The 6,440-nt window shown below is 42.3% G+C and overlaps 1 protein-coding gene across 1 annotated transcript in view; it reads left to right on the top strand.

Annotated features, from left to right (window-relative positions):
• The window catches only part of LOC103732320 (contactin-associated protein like 5-1-like), a 219,275-nt gene that overhangs the window by 913 nt on the left and 211,922 nt on the right, over positions 1–6,440 (top strand). The window lies entirely within an intron of this gene.

The raw sequence follows: 6,440 nt of genomic DNA, 5'->3' as shown, positions 1-6,440 counted from the left end.
CAAAAAAAAAGTTTAAAGCTAAGAGCTCTTAGGTCTTGAGGTTTAAGTAACCATTTTACATTTACAATAAAAAACAGCTAAGCTCAACTTTTCTTCAGAAATGATGTGAGTTATAAAGAGCCTCCCCCAGGAAAGAACCAGGAAAGGCATATAGTCTCCTCCACTTGTTCCAGAAGAAAAGAAAAATGTCTATCAGTGTATCCCAGGCACTTATCTTCTGCAGTCATGGTATCCGTTTGTTGGTCTTGGAGTTGTTCATGCTGCATTTAAAAGCAGGGCTCCATTTCGAGCATAAGTGAGATTGTATGCATGGGTAGAACAGGTCATAGCTTCAGAAGCTGAGAGTTACATAGGTGAGACTATTATTCCTATTTTCTCCTCAGTAGGCAGTATGCTAAACACTTGAATTATGTCACAATACATTGTTCTGCTTTAAGCTATGACATTCATCCACTTGTTTGTAACAATATCCAATGACTTTCCCCAATTAGTGAACATATTCAATATATACGGTTATTTTTAACATAGTTGTCTTTTATTTCCTATTGATTTGATAAAAAAACCCTGACAATGAAACTTAAGATTGAAGAAGTTTATTTAATTCACAATTTCAAATTACAGCTTGTCATTGCTGAGAAGTCAAGGCAGCAGAAGCTGGAAGCAGCTGGTCACATCATATGCACAGTCAAGAGCGGGGAGCAGTGAATAAATGCATGCATGCTAGTGCTCATTTTCTTTTTGCCACAATTCTATAATCTTGGGTACCCTGTCCAGGGAGTGGTGCCACCACAGTGGGTAGATCTCCCCATTAATCACGACATTCCCATACAGACAGAGCCACAGGCCAACCTGTTCAAGACAATCCCTAAGACAGACTCCCTTCCCACGTGACTCCATTCTGTTGAGTTGACAATTAAAACTAACTACCATCCAGGGTTCAAAGGGTTACTGGTTTGTGTCACAGAAGTGCCTCATGTGTGAACTGCTTGTGCTGTTTATTAAAATGAGATCAAAATAAACACTTGCCTAAGAGTCATTTTAAGTGCTTCACAAAAATGTATTTGCCTACCCTTCACCTACTACACACACTGAATTGAGATTTCTGAGGATGAAAATACAAACAGCAAATGTTAACAGCTCTTCAGATAAACATGGGCTAGAGTGTATGTGTTACAGAAATGAAGTCTTACAAGGAGGAGATTTACTGGAAAAATGACTGTATTTATCTTGAACAAGCTCCTTCACAAAGAGTATGATTTATAAGAGAAATATCAACAGCCTGTCCAAGAAGTACTTTTTACTACCTTAAGTAGCTGAGGCCACCATGTTCTCTGTGTACCTCATTTCTTAATAAGGGCAATTTGCCACTGCTGGGTGGGCAGTTTCTTGTGACTGCTATTGTTTTTTGTTGTTGTTGCTGTTGTTTACCAGCTTATTTGTTTTAAATGTGATAAACTTCAGGATGCAAAAACACTCAAAAAGTTTATTTATTTCATTTGTACAGCCATCTATTTCAGTCTAATAATTTTAGTTACATTTTACTCTCTCTCTCACCAAAAGCTTGTGTTTCTCTCTGTGTGTGTGTGTGTGTGTGTGTGTGTATGTGTGTGTGTGTGTGTATGCCATGGCACTAATGTGGGTATCAAGGGAATTGTGGATATTGATTCTCAGGCATTGAACTCAGGTCACCAGACTTGTCAGCAAGCTGAGCCATCCCACCAGCCATAGTCTAACAGTTGCTATTACTTTCTCATGTGTCGCCATACTTTAGTTTTCTCACAGATGGTCACTTCTCATTTTTTATACCCTCTATTCAAACACCCTATATACTTACCAGAAGGATGGATCACAGCTGTCATTGGTGTGTGTGTACAGGTGTGCATGTGTTGGGGACATTCATGTGGAGGCCAGAAGTCAACATTGTCTTTCTTCAAGGGCCTTGGAAATTTTTACTTTTTGACACAAGGTCCCTCACTGTTCTGGGACTCACCAAACAGGCTAGGCTGTCTGTCAAGTGAGCCTAGGGGATCTGCCTGTTTCCTACTCTCCAGCTTGGGATTACAAGTGTACACATGATATTTTGCATGTGATCTCGGGATCAAACTTAGGTCCTCACGCTTACACAGAAAGTACTCAGCTAGCTGAGCCATCTCCCCAACCCACAGGCTGTCATGTTGAAAGGAATCTTTGAGCATGGTTTTACCATTATCCAGTGATGAACTCTTGGGAATTATGGCACCAAGGCATAGTCTCACAAAACATGTAAATCACAAAACACTATTTTGTAGTACGATATCCACAGATCTGCTAGAGCCCAGGTCTGATCCAAGTTGAGATATTCTTGATGTTGAGGGAGCTCAGACATGCTTCTCTCCATGCAAGTTTTCATATCTGGAAAATTCTCTAAGGAGATATAGCACCTCAGGTAAAACCAGCCAGCGATGGGGAGATAACCACCTTTGGGAGCTGTTGGAGAAACACAGCTTCCTTGTGAGAGACCTGCAGCTGGTACTCTGGCGTTTCATGAGTCCACACATCAGTCTCCCAGTATAAAAACTCTCACTGTGATGGTCTGTCCTTTTAGCATTACTGCCAATTTTTTGCTCTTAGACTATTCTGATAACACACAACATTGCTGTATATACCACCAAACAAACCTCAGTAACTAAAGACTGCAGGGCCGTGTTTAGCAGCCTCCTCCTCTTCTCTTTACCCCTCCTTTCCATACAGTGATTTTTCCCCAAAATCTGTCTTTAGTTGCTGTCTCCACTTGCTTATCTCCCTTTGTTTCTAAACTCACTGTGGTTTTTAAATACCTGAGGATTAACTGAATGGGTCAACTTGGCAAGGGTATAGTCCCAAGGAATGGAAACATTTGCTGTTCCAAATATCTCTGAGATGTTTGATATTTGCAATCAGTTGACTTCATGTAAAGGAGATTATTTACCATAATGGGCCTGACCCAATCAGTATGATGCTTTCAAGAACAGAAATGACTGAGATTTCCCTGAAGACAACAGTCTGTCTTTGGATGGAAGTGCCAGCAACTGGTCATTCCTATGGTCTGCTCCATGAAATTTCATATTGCCTTAGTTCTCCTGATGTATACAACCATCTTACTGTCTCTGTGACTCTGGGAGAACCTTGAACTGTCATGGTGCAGTGACCACAATCCAAGCCTGAAGGGCTTGGGGACCCCAAAGGACAGAAATCAAGACACAGGAGATGCAGAGATCTATGTGCCAGTGCATGTTTATTATGAACTAAAGCAAGCTTATATAGGAATCAGATCTGGAGTAACCAAGGAATAACTAAGGATACATTACGTTACTATCAAGATACATTACTTCACCAACCAAAACTCACATGACGTTTACAGTATCCAAGATTCAGCTACATAATATTCATAATATCTTAGATATAAGATGTACTGTTTGTGATTACTCTTAGCAACTACTATAATTCATTATTTCTATATAGAAACCAAGCTAATGGTGCTGAGAAACTCCAGTGCCCATAAACTGAAACAGAACTCTTTAGTTATGTTTCCAAGACTGCCAATTAATCAGGGAAGCATAGCCTGTCAACTCAGACCACAGAAGCAGAGAGCAGGGAAACTCCCATGAGGCTGCGCCTCTGCTTGCCCTGGGCTGAGGCCACTCTTCTGCTTGCCCTGTTCTGCCTCCTGTCATCGCTGCTTCTGCCCAGTACCCGACCCCAGGGCTGGTGAAGAGACTGTGTCAGCAGAGCTGCATTCAGACACAGGAGACCAGGTTCAGTGACACAGGTCTGCTTTATTGCAGGAAGGTACAAGCTTATATAGGGTTGGTCGTCCAATCAAAGGACAGCAAGTAGGGTATCTTATTAGCATCATCCTATTAGCATAACAGACTTAACATCCTATCACAGAATAGAGGGTAGGATGCCTCATTAGCATACTGGGTTTCATATTACAGAGCCTGGATTCCTGGAAACCATGTGACCCTGACAGTTGCACTATCACCCTAGGCTCAAGCCTGTCTCCCACAGGTCAGTGGATAAAGTGCTTGCTAGGAAAACATGAGGACATGAGTTTAGATCTCTAACACCCACATAAAAGCCAAGTGTGGCAATGTCTGTCTGTAAACCCAGCGCTGGTGGGCTGAGGCAGAAAGATTCTCACTAATGAGTCAGTCTATCCAACACAGTGAGTTCTAGGTTCAGAGACCCTGCCTCAAAAAATTAGATGGGGAAGCAATTAAGGAAGCCATTCCAGTATCAGCCTTGGGCCTCTACACATACCTTCACAGTCAAGTGAACCCTCATACATATATGCACAGTAACTTAATACACACACACACACACACACACACACACACACATACACATACAGAGTATCATTTTGAGCCTGATGTGGTGGTATACACCTGTAACTCATCACTCAGGAGACAGTGGCAGGAGTACCAGAAATTAAGTTTGGATCCAGTCTGGGCTGCATAGTGAGAGCCTATTAAAACAAACAGACAAATGAGCAAACGAACAAATGAACCAACCAATATAAAACACAAAGAATAGCTCAGCCTTTAAGAGCTCTTCCAGAGGACCCGGGTCCAGTTCCTAGGACCTACAAGGCAGCTATCAACCATCTGTAACTCCAGTTCCATGGTATTCAACACCCTCTTTTGGCCTCTGCAGGCTTTGCATAACACAGGTACACTTACATACATGCAAGCAAAGCATTCATATGCATAAAACAAGATTAAAAAAGGAAAACAGAGTATATTAGTCATTTTTCTGTTGCTGTGATAGAAACACTGATGGACACTTATAGCAATTTATAGGTGGAAGAGTTTATTCACACTTATGATTCCAGGGGAATTACAGTCCATCAAGGCAGAGAGGCATGGTGGCTGGAGGTGGCTGGAACAGGAGCAGCAGAAGCTAAGCTCTCACATCATTATGCAGGCACAGGAAGCAAGGGAACAACTGGAGATCTGGCAAGGCTTAAGAAGTCTCTAAGCCCACCCCCAGTGACATACTTCCTCCAGGATAGACACACCTTCTAAACCCTCCCAAAGCAATTCCATCATCTGGGGACAAAATGTCCAAATACTTGGAGCCTATGGGGGACATTTTCATTCAAACCATCACACAGAGTAAACAAACAAAACACAGAAAACAGTATTTTTCAGTCACTCCTTCCTATCCTCTAGTTCTTAAATTCTTTCTGCCCTCCTAAGATGTTTCCTGAGCATTAGGGGTGAAAGGTTATTTAGCTTTCATTTAAAGGACATGAAGTTAGGAGGGAGAGGTGTAGGGAAGACAGAGGGAATTGAAGTGGGACTATACATCTATGAAATTTTCAAAGAATATATAGAAAATATCTTTTTTTTTTTTTTTTTTCTTTTTGAGACAGTGTCTCCGTGTAGCCCCAGCTGACCTGGAACTCGCTGTATAGATCAGGCTGGCCTCGAACTCACAGAGATCCTTCTGCCTCTGCCTCCCAAGTGCTGGGATTAAAGGTTTGCACCACCACGCCGAGCTAGAAAATATCTTTTTAAAATAAGAAATCAAATGCATCTTTTACAGCTGTCTCACTTATTACCCCTTCTCCCTCAGGACCTAACTTCAGGCCTTCTGAGATTTCAGTCTATACAGAGTTCCATGGTTGTAAGTACCCCCTTTCAGTTGCCAATTCTGCATCTCTGTCTTCCAGCCTGATCTATCAGATTATTAAATGTGCAGTGGCCTGCTTTATATTGCAACTTGAAAATGTAATAAATGCCTTAAGTTTAATATAGAATAAAGATGGAACTCTAGGTTTTCCGTAGTCTCAGGACCTATTTCTCCCCTCCTTTTCTGTCTTAGCACCCACACCCTGCCTGCTCATGTGTGCTCCTAGGAAGTGTTTGTCCCTTTCCTCTAGTGTCTAGGCTAGAAACCTATCCACAGTTCACTGTCACTCTGCCAGTTCCTTTCTTTTACCCCCAGAAAGCATCCCGAATCCACATCCTCCTTTCTTGAGGTAAAGCCTCTGTGCTCAGTTGGTGGACATCAGAAGTTCCAACCTGGAGTGCCTGCTCTCACACTCAAGCCCCCAACCCACATTTCATTGTCATTAAAGTGATCTCTACAGATAAGTAATCGTGTATCCTTTCCCTGCCTATTCACTAAAAAATATAGCCCCAATTCCCAGTGAACATTTCTCCTATAACTTCCTTGTTTTTCCTCCTACCTTCTCTCCTTTCCCCTCTCCTCCCTTCCCCTTTTATCTGTTCTTCTCCTCTACTCCCTTCTCTTCCTTCCCTTTCCACCCCTCTCTTCCCACCCCTCTCTCATGATAACATGTAGTAGGAATTTATGACTCTAGGATATAGCTCAGTCGGTTGAATACTTGCCTACCATGGATAAAGCTCTGGGTTTGAGCCCCAGACCCCTCTCTTCCCTCCCCTTCCCTCCCC

The sequence above is a fragment of the Nannospalax galili genome, unplaced genomic scaffold (genome assembly GCF_000622305.1).
Source record: "Nannospalax galili isolate Female #2095 unplaced genomic scaffold, S.galili_v1.0 scaffold633, whole genome shotgun sequence".
NCBI classification, from domain to species: Eukaryota; Metazoa; Chordata; class Mammalia; order Rodentia; family Spalacidae; genus Nannospalax; species Nannospalax galili.
Note: the sequence above shows the minus strand (reverse complement) of the source record. Positions and strands in the feature narration are given on the sequence as shown.